Source organism: Ictidomys tridecemlineatus, chromosome 12, assembly GCF_052094955.1.
Source record: "Ictidomys tridecemlineatus isolate mIctTri1 chromosome 12, mIctTri1.hap1, whole genome shotgun sequence".
In the NCBI taxonomy this organism is placed as follows: domain Eukaryota; kingdom Metazoa; phylum Chordata; class Mammalia; order Rodentia; family Sciuridae; genus Ictidomys; species Ictidomys tridecemlineatus.
The window spans coordinates 14,586,095-14,605,591 of NC_135488.1; the positions used below are offsets into that span (position 1 = coordinate 14,586,095).

The window sequence follows — 19,497 nt, forward strand, 5'->3', positions numbered from 1 at the left end:
GTGATCATAACTTTAAATTGCTGCCTTGTCCATTCTGATGTGGAAAAAAATCAATGACCTTAGTCCCATGAATTATAGAAAAAGCTGCAACCTTTTGACTACATCTGACTGCAGACACTAAGGAACTGTTGATTTTTAAAATAACAAAAATTCCCAGCTCACAATGCAATAGGTATGGGAGCCTAATGTACAATGGGGTCCTCAGTCCGTGGTCAAGGACATGTCACTCACCTGCTCTCCAGTGGCGACGCCAATTCCTAATGGAACCAGTGCCTACAAGAGAAGCCAGTCTTGTGTCATTTTCATAAGATTTGAAACAACTCCTTGTGTTTAAAATATTTATAGCTGAAGAAGGAGACATCCTTGGGGTTGGACCATGGGAAGTTTAAAGACTGGCAGGAAGATATCCAGGGGAATGTGTGTGTGGAGGGACCAACGCATGTCCAGAGAGCAAAGGCAAGCACTGCTCACAGTTGCTATCAGTTCCCTTCCTGGCTCTCCTGCTCCAAGGCCTGTGCTGTGGTGTGGAACTGGGAGAAGACCTGGTCACTCAGCAGTGGCTCTTCATGGACACACAGGGTCCAACCTCTGCTTCCTGCAGGTTACCTCTCCCTTTCTCCTTTTTTCAGTGGTTATTCTAGAACCCTCTTGTGCCGCTGTCAATTCCAAAATCCTCTCCCTTCCAGGTATGTGGATGACTGAGATCCTACTTCACAGATAAGGCTGAGACCATTGCTCACCTGCGAACTCTTCACTTGGTGAGTTGCTGGAATCTTCCAAGACATGATGCTGCTACTCTATCCTCTTGCCTGGCCCTGGAAAGCTACCTCACTCACCAGCCACCGGGCCCTAAGCTGCTCCTCTGCACTGAACTAAGATTCTACAGTTGCCCACCTCAGACATCTTTGGCTCCTGTCCGGTCCCATCTCTTGATCACTGACACCCAGAGTCCATACTTTCTGAGCTCTTACTGCCTGTCAGGCACCATGTAAAATACTGACGTCAATCACTCCTAGTCACAACCCAGCGGGAGAGGAGCCATCAGTAGCCCCATTTTACAGGTGAAGAAAAAGAGGTGCAAGGTAAGAACTGTGCCCCAATCACAAAACTAGAATGATACAGCTGGTTTGAACTTTAGGCCAATTCCAGAGTCAGAGGAGGCTCTTTCTACTGCATTTGGCCTGAGATCTCACCCAACTTTACTTTATGTGTGAATCACTAGATTAAGCCAACTTCTCAGAAGAAATAGCCCTTATTTTAGAAGGCAGTGTCCCTTACTCTAGCACTTGTCCTGCCTTAAGCAGGATGTGTGAACTTGGCCAAGTTATGCACAAGTCACCTGAAGCTTTGGCTTCCTAATTGTAGCAGGTCTCAGTTTCAACAGATGGGTTCTCAAGAGCCTTTTCACACAATATTTTATGCTTCCTGAAGTTTCTAATTTAAGATTGCTTGGTTCTTTTATCTTAGAAGAGAGGGAGAAAAGGAAAGGTAAGGAGAGAAAACCATTTGAGTTACTCATTCTACCACTCTAAGACGGTCTATGTGTGGCACTGACTATGTACCAAGTTTTTGTACCTCTTTGTCACTAATTCCTGAGTCTGCTCTCTTCAACCTGCCCTACTCTACATCTCCCCTGGATGTAGCAAGAGCCTCCCAGTTCCCATCCTATTTCTTTTTTCCCATCCTTCGCCTTCCACAAATCCACCCCCAATTCACTTCTGTTGCCATACCAGTCCACTCGCCCTTTCCTCCAGCCATCACCGTGATCCTCCAGTGGCTCCCTCTGGCTGCATTCTCTGAGCAATGGACCCCATTGTCTGGCCCCAGCTACTGCATTCCCAGCACCTCCCCAGCATGCATCCTGCAATCCCTTAGGTATCTCCATACCACCCCTCCCTTGTAGCTGGCTCATTTGCCCCCTTCCTCTGATGCCTACTGAGGAAATGACATCCCCACACCTGTGTAGGCAAAACCTGGGAGGATCAAATTCCAGAAGAGCTTCTAAGGAGACCCTCCAGGTGGGCAGAGGTGGGGGCTGGAGGGCTGGGGCATACAGCATACATTAGGGTGCAGCAACCCTTAAAGAACTCTAAGAAGCAAAGGCAAGTGGGACTCAGGTGAAAAGTCTTGCTGTCCCATGACCTCTCATCCAGAGCTGCCCATTTCAGAACTATTCCTTGGAAAGTTTGGGTTTTCTTTAAACAAAGAGGCCCCAGTTGCTCCATGACTCTTGCTCTCATTCCCTCCCCTGTAGTGTGGTGTTCCCTACATTATCACTTCTGCTACCCACCCCAGCTGGTGAGTTGATTTTCTTTTATCCTCTTTCACATAAGACCACACTCATCATCCTTCTCCCACTTCTTTCTACTGCACTCGGCCCAGGATCCCATCCAACTTTACTTCATGTCTCAGGTTTTTCTCTTTCATGAGGCTCTAAGTAAGGAAAGGAGAGAATTCCTGAAACAGGTTTCTGATGAGTGTCCCACTTAAAGTAGATCATATGCTGATTTAGTGAGAAAACTGGAAGAACAGGTCTCTGAGCCTCTGACTTCATACACTTGTAAAACCTGTGAGTTTAGGTAGAAGTGTTCCTCCCAGAACCTGGAACTAAGACTACTCCATCACAGTTAGCTTTTTGCAGGGGGCAGAGGTTACTGGGGATTGAACACAGGGGGCACTCGACTACTGAGCCACACCTCCAGCCCTATTTTTGTATTTTATTTAGAGAGAGGGTCTCACTAAGTTGCTTAGCACCTCACTTTTTCTGAGGATGGCTTTGAATTTGTGATCCTCCTGCCTCAGCCTCCCGAACCACTGAGATTACATGTGTGCGCCACTGCACCTGGCTCAGAATTAACTTTTAATGATCAAATCCTAATAGGGGAGAGCAGAGTTATGCAAAGTCACCTCAGGGAGAAAAATGATTCCTAAGGGGGCAAGACTTGGCTGGAAACCAAATGAATGTAATAACTCAATAGCACAGGGTGCAGGGGAAAAGGGTTATTCGATGAAAACACAAGTCAGAGGCAAATGTTCCCAGGGGAAGAGACAAGGCTTGAGTCTCAATGTCTCTGCTGCCAGAAGCAAGTATATCAGCTTGGTGATAGCCATGCTGGGCCATTGTGGTCTGAAGCCAGCACATCTACAAATTCCACAGCCAGTCCTAGCCAGTATTCCATACTCATCCTGCAGCTCCGGCTTAATACAGCTTCTGACAGAGTTTGTGCTGGTTTGAGGATGAAAAACCTAAGAGTTCTAGTTCTCTTTATGAATTAACCAACTGGCATTCTCGCAAAGGTCAATGCTATAAATCTGAGCAAGCCCTCCAAAACAGACAAAACTTCTCGGATATCCTTATGTATGAGTTGTTGTTTCTTTCTTTTCTTTTAATATATGAGGTTCTTTCAGAACCTGAAAGGGAGTGGGGCTGGCTCCCAATTAGAGTGGATTTCTCTCAGGGGCTCTTGGAAAACACAGGAAACCTTCTCAGGGAGGCTTGACATTGACATTAACAAAGCACACCTTTCCTTCTGAGACATCCAGAGAAGTCTACACTTTTTGTTTCATTCTGGGTGAATGAGTGAGGATGCTCCTCACTTACAATAAGGATAATGAAAAACCCCATTGTAAGTGGAGAGGATACTAAGTAGAAAACTCATCAAACACCACCCATGGAACATACTAGCTTGGCAGCTCGGCACACTGCAGAGCACTGGTTATTTCCCCTAGTGATCGTGTGGATGAGTGGGAGCTGCTACTTGATTCTGCTTGCTCCTGCTCAGCATCGCAGGAGTGTTGTACTGCATATTGGAACCCTGGGAAAGGATGCAAATTCAAAACTTGAAGTCTAGTTTCTACTAAATGCCTATCACTTTTGCACCATCATAAAGTGGGGAAATCATATGTTGAGCCATTTTAAATCAATGACCATCTATATCTAAATATCAGTCATATTTCTATATTTATAAAGTATGAGAACCATATCTATTAATCTTCAGATGGCAGGTAGCCTTTCAACTTTCAGCAACTTTTTTTCTCAAACAAATGGAATTACAGTCTGCAGCTCCCATACTTACTTGTCACATGTTACAATTATTTCAAATATTCCATGAGGAAATGTAAAAGAGAAAATGCAAAGAAATTTTGGCATCTTCCATGACCCTTCTGGAAAACCAAACAAAAAAACTAAATGGCCAATGCGGCAGAAGCATCAGATTACCCACCCTGGAAGTGGCTGCGTGCCCCAGGATGTCATCAGGGGACGTTGGCTCTTCAATCCACAATGGCTTGAACTCAGCCAGCTTCGACATCCACTCCACTGCCTCAGGCACATCCCAACGCTGGTTGGCATCCATCTTCTGTAAGGAAAGGGCATTCATTCTGCTGCAGGAGTGACTCCCAACAAGGAGACATTGTCACTCAGTACCACCAACTGCTGAGGAAGATTCACCTGACATTTCCTTTTTTGAGGATAAGCACATGCAGCCCAAACAAAAAGAACCAAAGAGTAGCCACTGAAATTAGAACTCTGGCTCTAGATACTGTCTTATTTGAGGAGATGCAAATTGTTCATGAAGACCCTGGAATGTCTGAAAGTGCCCTGGGCTGGGTCACAAGAAGTACTTGCTAGACCCTGAAGCTCAGGCCCAGTTTACATTGAGATGCCCCCACACCCCCACAAATAGGTGTGTTTTGCAGTGTTGGTTAGATTGTTGGAACCATTTTATCATTCTGAATCATATGCACAGTCAATATTGAGTTTGCTCAAGAGTTATTTATTGACTACTACCAACCATGTGTCTGGCACATTAATAAATAACTACTTAATGAAATACCTGCTTCCCTGGGCACTTCATGGATTTTGTTTCATTTAATCCTTATAAAAACCCTACAAGGCAGTTCATATTAACCTATTATAAATAGAGAACTGAAATGCAGAGAAGTAACTTACTCAAGAACAGTAAGGTAAGTCAAGGGTGAATTCAGATCCAGGCCTCACTTTCCCAGCCCTGGATCTCTGTAGTGTGTGCTGCCACCCTGCCTGGAAGCCAGGGGCTGGGTGTGCAGCACTTGAGCAAGATCCTTCCACCCCAACTATCACCAGCCTTCCCATGCTTGGAGAAGACAGAAAAGGAAATCTATCTATAGAACATGCTAAGTGTGTGAGCTCCCTCACAACAAGGAGAGAAGCAGAAGACAGTACACTCAGGATCAATTTTCATCATAAATTATTTGGACGAGATTGACCTCATGAAACAAAAGCAGCTAAATTAACTCATGTATAAATAATGGGACTTCTGATTCTGCTGCCACTTCAAGGAATCCAAACTTCAATTTTAATGTATGAAACAAGCCTTTTAACTTTATAAAAAAAAGATTCGAGGTGGCTGGGGAGTGGCTCAGCGGAAGAGCACTTGCCTCCCATTTGTGAGGCACTGAGTTTGATCCTCAGCACCATATAAAGTAAATAAACAAAATAAAGATACTGTGTCCATGTATAACTAAAAAAAAAATTTAAAAAGAGATTCAATGGTGACCTCCTTTCATGAAAATATTTTACACATGATAACTGTTTCATAACAATAAGCAGTCAGGAATGACCAATCCTCACATTTATTTCTGCCAGAGTTTCAATACTTCTTCACACTAGTTCCCTGAGAGCCACCTAGCTGATGAGCTACGTAGGGAATTAATGACTGACACATCAGGGCACCAATGGGAGACCCATTTGCTTGAGTTTATTCATATTAGCAAGATGACCAATCTATCACCCTGGTATTATTTAGCTTGTTCCGCAGAATTCAAAAACGAAAAAGTATCAGCCTCCATTTTTTAAAAAGAGTTCACCTACTACATGGCCACAGAATCATAATTCCTCTGACAGTAAGTTTTAAAATTCCCACTGTTTTTAATTCTTGCTTGAAACGAGTTCTTGCTTGAAATGTGTTTTGGCCCTGAACAAAGTGGCAAGGTGGCCACTTCTTAGTGGTGTAAGAGGATATTTACAAAGTCTTCTCTGGTCCAATCATGTCTCTGATGAGGCGGCATCCACGCATGTCATCCTGGAGATTAGCCCCAACCTTTACTTTAAACCTATAAGTACATTTGGTTGGGTAGTTTGGATCTGTCTTCTGACTTGGCAAAAGCTCCTGGATTTTCTACAGAAGTGACTCTCTATGTCAATAATCCACAGACCACATTTTCCAGTAACCTCTTGGTATTTTCTAGTCAAACTTTAGACAAGCGGCTTGAAAATAAAACTGCAAACTGCATCTCTCAGTATCCAGGATCAGGGCAATGATTTTCAGTTACCTGCAGTTAAGGAACTGGAGAGAGAAGTTAAATCTCTAATATAATTAACTGAGTTTTTACTGTGTCATGAAAAGAAATTAAGAGCAAAAAGGAACAAAACTGGGTGTGTGTATGTGCTAAAGGCCGGGCCCCAGCCCCAGCCCTACTCTCTCATTCCACTCCCTAACTTTACCGCCACTACTACCTCCCTCCTCCCGGCTACCTTGTTGACCCAACACCACACCTCCTGACCTACCCAGCCTCACTTTCACTCTCAACCCTTCCCCTAGAACTACAAAATGTCACAGTCGGAATTGAAGAGGACAGTGGGGCTGATATGGTTTGCTAAGACAACCACCCTGAGAAATCACAAATCAAGAGTCTGATTTATAAAGCACCTACATTTGCTTGGCCCTTCCCACAGAGGGTCTTATCTTAAGAGAGGAAGGCCTTCGGGCTAGTCTGTTCCCTCTGGTGCAGGGGCCTAAGCCCCAGAGGGGAAAAAGGACTAGGCCACAGCACTGAGGAGCAGCAGAGTGTGGCCTCAGGCTCCCTGCAGAGATCTCCTTCACACCACATCTGACATTTGCAGGGAGCTCCCTAATCTGTCTTGAGGTTCAATTATGCTCTTGAAATAAAAGCCTCTACATTTGTTCCCTATGACTTTGCTGTCAGAAAAGTGTCATTGACCGGAATGTGGGCACTATCATATGGAGGAGGGGACATATTGCCAGGCCACTGGCAAGCTCTCTCGCTTATCAGCCTCTGCTTCCTGTGCAATCCTGGCATCAAGGCTGCACTCAGGGCCAGCAATGGCTGCTGGATGTTGCTCCAGACCGAGCCTGGACTGCCCAAGCTCCTTCCTCTGCTTCCCTAAGTGCCTACAAAAATCCCCAGCTCACACGCACCCATGCACTTATTGCCTTTTTCTTCCTGAGCGCAGTACTATACTCTCTAAAGACATTTCTACACACGTTGGAGCTTGACTACATGATCTGTGGTGCTTGAGAGAGGGCTGCTAGCCACAGCCTCTGCATGTCAGGCTTCTTGTGTTGGAAGGCCCATGAAATTTTCCTGGAGCCTGGCTGACTCACCAGATTCACTGCTCTGGACTCCTGAGTCTGGAGGAGGGCAGGAAGCCTGCATTGAGCACCTGCTCTGAATCTACCTTATGCTGTTCCTTGTCACATATGGCAACTTTGAGAACCATCAATTAATATTATTTCCATTTTATACAGAGAGAAAATGCAGTGGAGCAAGAGTAAGCAATTTGCTCAGAATCACACAGGTTTGTAGGGAATGAGGGGAAAAGGCAAGATTTGATTCCAGTTCTATCATATGCCAAAGTCTCTTTCTATTGCTTTATGCTGACTCCTTTATATCTTTAGCTGAGAAGTTAAAAAGAATCCATATTAGTGTGCACATCAATCACTTAGGGATCTTGTTATAATGCATTTTCAATGTAGCAGGACTGGGGAGAGGCCGGGACTCTGCATTTCTGACAAGCTCCCAAGCTCCCAGGTGCTCATGCACCATGAACCACACTTTGAGAATCTGCAGAGTTGGTAGCCACATCAATCACAAGCCAGGTAAAAGGTGCCACCTTGATCTACACTCATGGGCTTATAGTGGCTGGATCAAGAGGGAAGACAGTCTCTGCTTCCTACTCTATGTGAGGATTTGGAGTTATTTACAACCACAATTCATTCAGAGGAAGATCATAGGAGTCTCAGGGGTCCATAGTCATATATGAAGGAGGGAGAAGTGCAGGTGTTCCATCTGATCAGGAGGCAGTCTGGGGAAGGGAGGTTGTCACTCCAGTGGAAGAGGAGAAGCCTGTCTCCTGGAAACTCCATGAAGAACCAGGACCAGTGGCAGAAAGTTAGTTGGAAGTGAAGGGTTGCCAATATTCAAGACCTTTCTAATACTTAATGGCCTCAAGCAATGGAAAAGTGCTTTGTAAAGTTAAGCTGACTGCCTTGGGAGCTGTCCAGAAATGCTGAATCAAGTCTTGTGATTCAACTAATAGAATGGATTTCTATTCTCAATAGCTGCTTATAGTGGACAGTCTCCAAGTTCTATTTTATTCATGTGATGTTCTAACATTCTAACCGGGACTTATCTTTGGAGAATGAGCCTGGTCTACATTGGAGCTTTGGTGTGCCTATGTGCCATATTGCTTTTGGCCTTGTTGGTGCTGTTTAGTCCCTGGCTCTTCTCCAATGAGTCTCTTCCTGCTGATGAAAAGGTCAAGTCCACTACCACACAAATAACTTACCTGGTCTAGCCGTCCTTCAGCGCTGCGGCACAGAGCTATGGGGAAAGAGGAGTACCTGTTGGTACTGGCTCCTGGAAATGCCATGAAGAACCAGGACCTGGGCTGGGTTGTGGCTCAGCAGTAGAGCGCTCACCTTGCACGTGTGAGACCCTGGGTTCGATCCCCAGCACCACATACAAAAATAAACAAGTGAAATAAAGGTGTTGCTTCCAACTACAACTAAAAAAATAAATATTAAAAAAAAAAGAACCAAGACCAGTGGCAGAAAGTTAGTTGGGATGGAATAAGGTACTGAGCTCCCCTCACCTGACATTAGGCACCTCAGTCATTTCTGATCTGAGTTTCATAAACTTAACAGTCATAGCATAAATCAGAAAAACAATTATGTATTGTTAAAATTAAAAGGAGATGCAGTTTGGCCAACAGAGCATCATTCTTTCTAGTGGTAGTGATCCTTGTCTCTATTTCTCAAGCTGTCACAGCAATCCTGGAAGGGGAATATAGTATGAATGACCCTCTTTTTAGCCAGGATTTTCTGTTACGGCCATCGAACTAATGGATAAAAAGAGCAACAAACAAAAGCAGGCTCTGTCTCTTTCTCTCTCTCTCGACTCTAGGTGAGTACAATGTAATAAGAAAGAGTAGGGGCTGGGTTGTAGCTCAGCAGTGGAGCGTTTGACTCACACTTGTGAGGTACTGGTTCCATCCTCAGCACTATGTAATAAATAAATAAATAAAATATATTGTGTCCATCTTTTAAAAAACAAAAGAGTAATAAATGAATAATGTGCTATCTGTTTACCACACGTCAGCCATTGGATGCTAACCTACAGCTTTCCTCAAAACTGCCCCACTGAGACACAGGCTGTTATTTCCCTGTTTCACAGTGAGAAAACTGAGGCTCAGCAATAGGTAAGTCACCTGCACAATGGTACATGGTTCTATTAGTCTCTATTATCAATATTAGTCTCTCACCTTTTAGAATTTGAGCTAGGATGATTATGTCAGAGTCCCAGGGTCTGCAAGGTGAATGGCTTGACTTTCATTCATATTTAAGTACTTTCTGAAGGAAGCCTTGGATTGAGGATTTGGAAAACCTAATGATAAAATTGTAAATCTCTCCCAGGGAAGCCTGTGTGATTTGGTATCTGGCTCTTCCACTTCCCTGCCCCATTTTTCGAGCATACAGCTCCCCCAAACACAAGGGATCTCTTTAGTAGTGTCTTTTGTATGCTAATGACATGAACATCAGAGCTGATCACCAGAAAGACCAGGCCCTAATAAGGTGTTAGAACTTCCAACCCCCACCCTAGACCTCTAGAGAGGGGAAGGGATGAAAGTTGAGTTTACTGCCAATAGCCAATTATGTAATCAACATGCCTACTAAGTGAAGCCTCTAGAAGAACCCAAAAGGAAAGGGTCCAGAGAGCTTCAGAGTTGGTCTGGGTGCCCCTGACACATATTCTGCTCTGTATATCTCCTCTGCCTGGCTGTTCCTGCATTATATCTTTTATAATAAACCAGTAAATGTACGCAAATGTTTCCCTAAGTTCTGTGAGCCATTCTAGCAAATAATAAAATTCAAAGGCAGTGGAAGTAGGAGGTGGGTTGGTTGGGTTGTATAGAAACCTCCATTTTCTAGATGGTTGGTCAAAAGCTCAAGTGACAACTAGACTTGCATGACTGGCATCTGAAGTAGGGAAGTCCTGTGAGCCTGAGCCAATAACCTGTGGATTCTGATGCCAACTCCAGAGTTAGAATTAAGTTGTAGGCCACCCATGGTGCCCACGAGATTAGAGAATTGCTTGGTATAGAAGAAAACTGTCCACATCTGGTGTCAGAGGTGATGTATGACTGCAGAGGTGCGAGTGGAGACGGAAAGCCAGTTTACTTTTCCCCCTTCAGCTTGCCTGCAAAACCAGGTTAAAAAGCCCACCTGCTTTAGTGTGTCATCTGAGTACCCCAGCCAAGCGCATGATGTGGTGTAGGCAGGGTAGCCATGCATCAGCATTTGCTCTTCTGGAAAACACAACACTTGTCAACATCTTGCACCTTCAGGGAACTTTGGGTTCAAATTGTCTGCAGCTAAACTGTTGCCCAGAGAGTCCAGCTCTTCTGAGTGCCCTTCACATGCACCCTGCCACAAGTTCAGCCAATTGGGGTATCAATTCCAGGTGATCAAAATACCCTCTCTGAATGCCCTACTCCCCAAGGGTCCCCCTAACCTACAGTAGAACCCTAAAGTCAAACTTTCTGTGAGCAGTGGCTGAAGTGAACCCTGCAGCCAGAGGTCATACCTATGTGGCTTCTTCACCTAGACCCACAATTCTGATTGGGGCCTTGGTTGCTAGGCACAGTGCATCTGGCTGGCCTAGAGTTTGTGATCCTCATGCCTTAATCCCCCGAGTCACCCAGGTTGGCACAGTGCATCTGAGGATAATGTGTACCCATAGAAGACAGGGACACTCAAAAGTGAACAATGATAGAACAAGCAAGGAAGGAAATTTTCTTATAACCTACCTCTTTTTTTTTTTTTTACCAATTTGACCTTTCTTCAGTATTTCTGCAAAAAATAAAAATCATCACTCACTCCTTCATCCATCCAACAGGGCCTATGGCTGCTGTGTACACATTTCAGTAAACCAGGAAGCTTCCAGGCTCACTCCTTGCACATGACTCACCATAGGCATCCTCCTCAGTCAGGACATCAGTGATATACCTTAAATCAATGCAGGATAACAACGCCCTGGGATCCTGGCAGTGGGACAGGAAGAGGAAGGCCTCAATCAATTCACAGGCAGATTATGTTTCTAAGACGCTGCTTATTCTGATCTATCGGGCTCATCCTTTCCAGGAAGGGACCTTTGGGATTTGTGTAAAGTTGGTCCTGTCACTCCTTATGTGGAGTCCTTCAGAGGCTCACTGCTGGCCCTGGCAAGCCCTCAATCCCTCACGCCCTGATCCTTCCTTCCCTGCTTCTGCCTTGTTCTTTCCAAAAAACATGGCTTCCCAGCAAGAGGCCCTGGCACAAAATAAACACTTGGCACAACATAAACAAACAGACGGTACCTGACATCCCTCTATATACCTGTTCAACCCCTAGGCTGACTCTGCTGAGGGGATGAAGGTGGTCCTGGAGCAGGTTGGTATGGAGGAAAGAAAGCTGCTCTGAGAGCTGGGTCTCCAAAGGTCATCCGAGGCCCACTGCTCCTGCAGCCTTGGCAATCTCCTCTCCTGCCAAGTGGAGATAATTTTCTTCCCTGACAGCAAGACCTTCCTGGACAATGGCCAACTGTGCTCCAGATCAGCTTTTCTTCCTCTTCCGGCTCAGCGTTCTGGCCGCAGGTCAACTTAGGCCTCACACTGGGTCTTCTCCCGACCCCACCGAACAGTCAGGGGAAAAGGAACTAGCAGCTCTGTTCCCACTAATGTCATACAGTAATCATAATAATCCTCCAGAGCTGCTAAAAATCTAAAGCTCTTTCCCTGAGATTCTCTTTTGAACAGAGAAGTAGCATTGAAAAGGAGAACAGGTTCCAAAAAATGGAAAGTTCTCAGGTGGGATCTCAGGCACTTTTCTGGTACTCCTCAGATCCTTCTGTTTTGGTGGTCACTAAATACACCCTGGATGAAAGGCTGACCCTTGAGAGGGCCCCCATGCCACCCTTGACCATATCAGACGAATGTGACAGCCGCCTCTCTTCACCTGCCTCCAGAGGGAAACAAAGTCTCCTGGCCCAAATGTCTTCAAGGCCATTGTGTTCTTTGCTTTTCATTAATTTTCCTGCTAAATAATAATTTGTGGACCACCAGACATCACACTAAGGCAGCTGCAGCTCACAGTGGCTAATTAATACACTCAGGGTCACTCAGCTAGTTAGTAGTGAAAAACACACTCAGAGCTAGGTCTGCCTGGGTCAGAGGTTCACTCCCCTTTAACCTGCATGGAGTTTTCCTTCTCGGCAGCCAGGTGTTCACCCTGCTATAAACAGGTCAAGGAGAAAGAAAACACCAAGTGTGTAACTTCAGAATCAGTGTGAAGGTCCTTCCCTGCTGGAAATGCACAGCACAGGTTGCCATGATCTTGCTTTTGGGGTCAAAGTGACCAGATGATGTCTTAACAGTAGTACCTGGCTTTCAGGAGTTTAGGAGGTGCTCTTCTCATTTGGTCTTTAACTCAGGGACTTTGCAGAGGCTCTATGATCTTCTTCTCATAGTCCTCACAGGCAGTGGAGGTGGAGAGGATTTGCATCCCGTGTTATATGTCCCCAGCAGGGGAATACCTTAACTCCCTGCCTCCTGACGTACCACCCCACCTACATAAGCAGAACTGCTACTTCACATATCAGAAAGGGAATATTATATTTTACTGGTTTTTGCTTTATCATCAGTAATCTATAGACTATAGATCCATAGTTTTGAACATACTTACTGATTATCAAAAGGCAAATAATCCACAAAATCTATTTCATTTAGAAATGATTACAACATTAAAGAAACTACTTACCATATCCACAAGTAACTTCCACAGAGGCTTGAAGAAAAAAAAGAAAAGATATGTAAATCACATTCATAAAGTACCCATTTTTGTCCCATGTGCTTGTGGCAAACTCCCACTATCAGAGCTTCGGTTCCCCCAGCCACCGACTCACCTCTAATGCTACCCTTATCTCCTGCTGCCTCTTAACCTGTTCTCTTTGCTGTGCCTTTCCATCTTTCTTGGCCCTTTATAATCTAATCATATAATTTCCTAACTATTGCCAATATCACTCAGGGAAGAAAATAATCAAGTATCTCAGTATTTCCTTTTGGACACCTGTGTTGCACTTGACTTTGGTCTTCTGACGCTGCTTATAGAGAAAGTCACATGTCCTCCTGTGCCACAGAGTTACACATGTGCTTCGGAGATGACTTACCTTTCCTTCCTGCTTCGCGCACAGGTCCCACACCGCGTTCAGAATGGCTGCTGTTGCCAGGTGCACCACCCCTTTCTCTGGACCAATCTGGGAAGGAAAACATGGCAGCATTTCCTAGACATGAAAAAGACACTTAGGTCCTTTGGCCAGGGACACATTTCAAGAATGAAAAGACAGCAATGGAAATTCATTTAAAGGTTATGCTTTATAGAAAACAATTTTTCTTAGTATTGATTTTTTAGTTGTAGTTGGACATAATACCTTTATTATTTATTTTTATGTGGTGCTGAGGATCAAACCCAGGGCCTCACATGCGCAAGGAGAGTGCTATACTGCTGAACCAAATCCCCAGCCCCAAAAGAAATTTTTAACCAACAGAAAATTCGTGAAAGTATAAAAACTTGTCTTTTCATCTCTCTCTTTACTAAACCATTTGAGAGTAAAGTTTCAGATAGCTTGTTCTTTTACTCCTAAATACTTTGGTGTATAGTTCCAAAAAAACAAGGACATTCTTCTTTATAACCACAGCACAAGGGTCATATTCAGGAAATAAAATATTGATGGGATATTGGTATTTAAAAGATAGTCCATAATCATAATTCATAATCCATAATCAAATATCATCAATTTTCCCAATAGTACCTTATTTTACCTTGATCCATATCCAATCCTGGACCACGTATTGTATTCAGTTGTCATGGCTCTTTAATGTCTTTTTGTCTGGAACATTTTTTTTTTCTTTTGATGATATTGACATTTTAGAGTAGAGGCCATTTGATATTATCAAGTACCCCGCTATATGTGTCAGTCTGTAGTAACTTCATGATTAATTCAGTTTATTCTTTTTTTTTGGCGTAAATGCTGCATAAGTAATTATGTCATTTTGTTTTATTATTAGGGTTATTAACTTTCACCACTTGAGTAAGATAGTGTTCATTTGGTTTCTCTACTCTGAAGATACCAGTTTCCTTTTCTAAATAAGAAGATTACTATTGACCCCAAATTTAAGCATACACTTGTGACTCTTGCTTCAATTAACTGTGGGTATGATGGTTGAAATATGGTGATTTTCTAATGTTATCATTCATCTCACACTCGTTAGTTTATACTCTAATGATAAGTTTTCCTTTGCTTATTATCTGAATAGATTCATAGATTCTTATTTCACTCAGTGAGTTTAAATGACATTGCTATAGTATTTATTCTAATGTTACAGTTGTCCCACATTTGGCCAGTGGGAGCTTCTTCAAGATGACACCTTTCAAGGCAAGATACACTTGCTTTGCAGAAAGTAAAACATGAAACCCAAGGCAATATGGAAAGTGCATTCTCTTGTGCCCTTCTTGGTGCATGGATGGGAGACTAGCAGAGTTTGAACAAGACAAACCAGTCATCAGGAGACAAGGGCAAAGTCTAGATTACTGGCTTTATCTTACTGTGTTAAAAATCCTTACTCTAAAGCCAGACTCAGAAGGCAAAGAGTTGTATGTTTTCTCTTCTATGTGGAAGTTAGAGAGGAAAAAGGAAGAGAAAGGTATGGGGGAGAGGTGGGATCTCATAAAAATCGAAGGGAGAGGAAAGGGACCAGAAAGTGGGAGAAAGGGAAAGAGGTGGGAATTGCTGGGGAATGATTACTGGCCAAATTATAGTTATATCATATGCCTGAATGAATATGAAACAACAAATTCCATCACAACTATAATGTACCAATAAGAAGTGTCGAAACAGTAAAAAAAAAAAACAAAAAAACAAAACAAAAACAAAACAAAACAAAAAAAAAAACCTTCCTCTAGAAACTTAGTTTTTCATGCTTCAACAGCATTAAGCAGGCTAGGTACTATGGTATTCTTTATTTCTCTCTCTCTCCTCTCTTTTTCTTTTTTTTTTTTTTTTTTTTTTTTTTGGTACTGGGGATTGAACTCAGAAGCACTCAGCCACTGAGCCACATCCCTGGCCCTATTTTGTATTTTACAGACAGGGTCTGTAAATAAAAATGGACTGAGGCCCAGCCCATTTTTATTTTTTATTTTGAGATAGGGTTTCATTAAATTGCTTAGTGCCTTACTAAATTGCTAAGGCTTAGATTACAGGCGTGCACCACCACACCCTATTTTTTTTAACTTTGCTCTTATTTTACTTCTTAATAACCTCTGCCACAATACCAGAACTGTTCACATTCTCTCTTCCAAAAAAAAGGTTGCCCATTCAGCTCTTTATCCTCTAGACCACTGTTTCCAATCTAGGGCGTGGAAACTGAGGTAGATAAGAGCCAAAAAGCTTTAAGCCTTACAGAAAGGAACTGATTGCCTCAAAATACTGATTATCTAAATGACTGAAGCCCTAATTTATTTGAATGAAATGCTTTACTTAGAAATTGTACAGCCATTACTATTTTCACATTTGCTGCAATCAAAGGACATCTTAGACCATAGTAACTTATTTATAAAAGCTTTTTACAAAATTGGTCTCTTACCCATCTGAGCTGCCCATCACTGATGAGCTGCCTGTAGAAGCCTCTGAAGTCACTGACAATGTCCTGGAGGTACTTGTGAAGCACATGGTGGGCAAGGGCATTCACAGCACAGACAACTATTTTGAAAGAATTCCATTTTTATTGATGTTTATTAAAACATATTAGTGTATCCAATAAATTGAGAGGAAAATACCACAAACTAATGTAGACATTTTATGAAAAAAATTTAAAGTACCAAAGGTAAATGTTTTGTAAAATTGCTCCAAAAATGTGCATGTCTTATTCTGTGCTTGTCATAACTAATATTCCCCCAAAGCAAAATAGTTGAATCTACATATTGAGTTAAATTTCCTGAATACAGTAAATATGTTTGATTGATTGACATGGGCAAAAAAACCCCACAGATCTGTAATATTAAATGATGTTCTAAAAATTATTTTCCTATTCACTTTGTAAGGTGTTCAATCAGATTCAAAACCAAACCCTAGTACTTTATTGTTCCTAAGGAATAAGAACACCCTAATTTACAGAAATAAAAGAGAAAAAAAAAAGGAAATGCCTCTTCATTATTGACAAGTTTTGAAAATATCTTCAATTTATAAAATCATAATACACTACTAAAAATTAAATGAGGGCTGGGGTTGTGGCTCAGTGGTAGAGTACTTGCCTGGCATGTGTGAGGCACTGGGTTCGATCCCCAGCACCACATAAAAAAAAACTAAATAAACAAAATAAAGGTATTGTGTCCATCTACAACTAAAAATATTTTTTAAAAATTAAATGAATTTTTAACTAGTAAAATATTTATACATACATAAACACTGAATTTCTTATATTGGCTTATTTAGAATATACTATATTTTTCATACACAGTTTGAAGGTTAGACTTAATTTGGGTCAATAGTATCATCAATTATTTACTCTTGGTGCTTTAAAAAGCTTTGTTGTGGGGTTGGGGTTGTGGCTCAATGGTACAGTGTTCGCCTAGCACGTGAGGCACTGGGTTTGATCCTCAGCACCACATAAAAATAAAAATAGAGGGCTGGGGATGTGGCTCAAGCGGCTGGCATGCGTGCAGCCTGGGTTCGATCCTCAGCACCACATACAAACAAAGATGTTGTGTCCGCTGAAAACTAAAAAAAAAAATATATTAAAATTCTCTCTCTCTCTCTTTAAAAAAATAAAAATAGAGATATTGTGTCTACTTTTAAGAAACTAAAAAATAAATATTGAAAAAAGCTTTGTTATGTTATTTAAGCTGAAGAGGGGTTTCATACAAAGTAGATAAGTGGTATAGGGCCTGCCTAGCATGTGTGAGGCCTTGTATTTGATTACTAGCATCACCAAAAAAAGAAAAGATGAATAAATAACAAATTGTATAAGAAAAACCTTTCTTATCCTCTACTCATTCTATAAAACATAGTTTATATGTACATAACCAAGATAATCAACTCAAGTCATCAACTTAGCCCCAAAGCTATTAATTTATTACAGAACATTTTGACCAGTTAGTTTGGTATTGCTCTGCTTCCAATGGGAAAAAAAAAATTAGGTCATTTAATAGGATAGTTGAAGGGATGTGGGTTTACTATCAATCAGATCTTATGAGAAAGACATTCTGAAAGTAGTACCACATGCTCTTAGGATGTGCCTGGCCTGTGTGAGACAGCTCTCAGATGACTGCACATTGCTAATGGATATAGCATTTAGGGCTGAACTAGCCGTTCTGGGTTCTCTAGGGCTTTTGTTAATGGGATCCACAATCATTCCAGTTCAGATATTCCTTCCCTAGAATTGTAAGAAGACAGAATCTTCCTCATTCCTTGATGGATGAGGTTCTCGGATTTTTAAAAAATCTGAAGAGTAAGACAGTGACTCATAGTGAGGTATATTATTATCTACCTCAAACCTTGGCCTCATGTTTTTTATTGTTGCTATAATTCACTGACTAAAGGAGCCTGTGGTTTGCATCAAAACAGAAGATGCATATAACAAAAGCTAAGGATGAGCTCATCCTTTATGGTTCTAAAAGATGAGGCCACACTGAAATATTCAGCTATCTATGTGGATTTTTCTTGTTTGACATAAAGGCACTGTAAGAAGTTAACTCAAACTTGCTGCATTCAGTAGAAATTTGGGTTGTGATATTGCTGCTGGCTCCCTGACAGTGCAATGTCGCAGGAGACGGCAAACTTTGGAGAGGAGTGCTGCTAGAAGCAGCCTGCAAGAGCCAACAGCAGCCTAGTTGCCATCTGCCCTCTCCACACACCTCAAGAAAGGGCCTAAACACCAGGAGAGGGATTCCTTCTGGCCAAAGCAACCAGCTCAAAGTGTATCAAGTCTATACTAGCTCAAGGGAAGAATCTCTATCTACACTAGGTCAAGAGGAGCCAGTCCCCATCTATACTGGCTTGAGGCAAGTATCTCAACTGAACAGGAGAGGGGAGGCACAGTGGTCCAGGCCTTGCAGAGGACAGCTGCTGGGCTCCTGCCTTTGCCCTGAAGCTTCTCTCCTTTTTACCTCTCTTTAATCTGCCTTAAAAAAATCTCTGAAATGTCAATTTTACTATACAATTTGTAAGAAACATAAATTTATCAAGAAGCATCTTTGCTGTTCTAGAAGTATGGGAGAAAGGACAGAGAAGAGCAGGGCAGGAAGAAGTGTCCTAGGGAAAGTCTCTGATGGGGCTAGGGCTGTAGCTCAGTGGTAGAGCACTGAGCTACATGTGAGAGGCACTAGGTTCAATCTTCAGCACCACATATAAATAAATAAAGATATTGTGTCCATCTACAACTAAAAAAAAAGTCTCTGATGCCTCTCCCAGGTGGGGGCAGAGGAGACTTCTAGTGGATCCAGATGTGCTCCTGTCTAGAACCTGTGCAGAGAAGCCTGAGCCAGTTTGCACACCACACTCCTGCAGCTGTTTAGTCCACACAGATGCCAATGCCATGATGTCAGGATCACAGAGCACAGGGTCTTCTGGCTGTCTGTTGGCTTTGTCTATCTCAGCTCTCCATTTTCACTGGAGCCCACTCTGTTCCTGAATCTAGCCCATTTCTGCCCTTCTTACATTGGAACCACTTTTTTTCTGAATGCTGGCCCACAAGGCAGTTGCTGAGTGCAGGTGCAGTTCTTGTTGTTATAAGATTGCCCTGTGACCCACCTACTAAGTATCACCCAGGGGTTAGGCATGTGGCACACAGGGTCGCCCAGGGAGGCTGTGCTGGGAGAGGAGGTCTTTGCATATAGGAAGCAGGCATGCTGGCTTTCCCATTGCCCTACTGCCCTGCCTTCTTGGCCTGCGTAGGCAGCTGCTGCTCACAGGTAAGTTGAAGGTGGAAGGGCAGGCTGACTGGCATTCTTCTTTGGAAAGACACTGGAAGAAAAGTTCCCTGAGGCCCAGGCAAGGCCCAATCCTGTTGATGCACAGGCTTCACCAGGAACATGCAGCCTGCGCCCTGGGTTATCTGGTGCTGGAGTATCAGGTAGGAAGCTATCACCTCATCGTATTTTCAATTTTCCAGGGACACTCAGGTAT

General features: G+C 42.8%; 1 pseudogene across 1 annotated transcript in view; it reads right to left on the reverse strand.

Moving 5' to 3' along the window:
* LOC144369062 (mitochondrial enolase superfamily member 1-like) overlaps window positions 1-19,497 on the reverse strand; it is a 33,802-nt pseudogene that overhangs the window by 6,209 nt on the left and 8,096 nt on the right. Inside the window, exons 3-12 of the transcript XR_013428501.1 lie at window positions 15,959-16,074; window positions 13,486-13,572; window positions 13,077-13,103; window positions 11,251-11,323; window positions 11,086-11,132; window positions 10,506-10,583; window positions 8,570-8,604; window positions 6,007-6,093; window positions 4,224-4,380; window positions 232-273 (exon numbers count right to left, since the gene is read on the reverse strand). The product of XR_013428501.1 is annotated as a mitochondrial enolase superfamily member 1-like (transcript). The remainder of the gene's footprint in view (window positions 1-231; window positions 274-4,223; window positions 4,381-6,006; window positions 6,094-8,569; window positions 8,605-10,505; window positions 10,584-11,085; window positions 11,133-11,250; window positions 11,324-13,076; window positions 13,104-13,485; window positions 13,573-15,958; window positions 16,075-19,497) is intronic.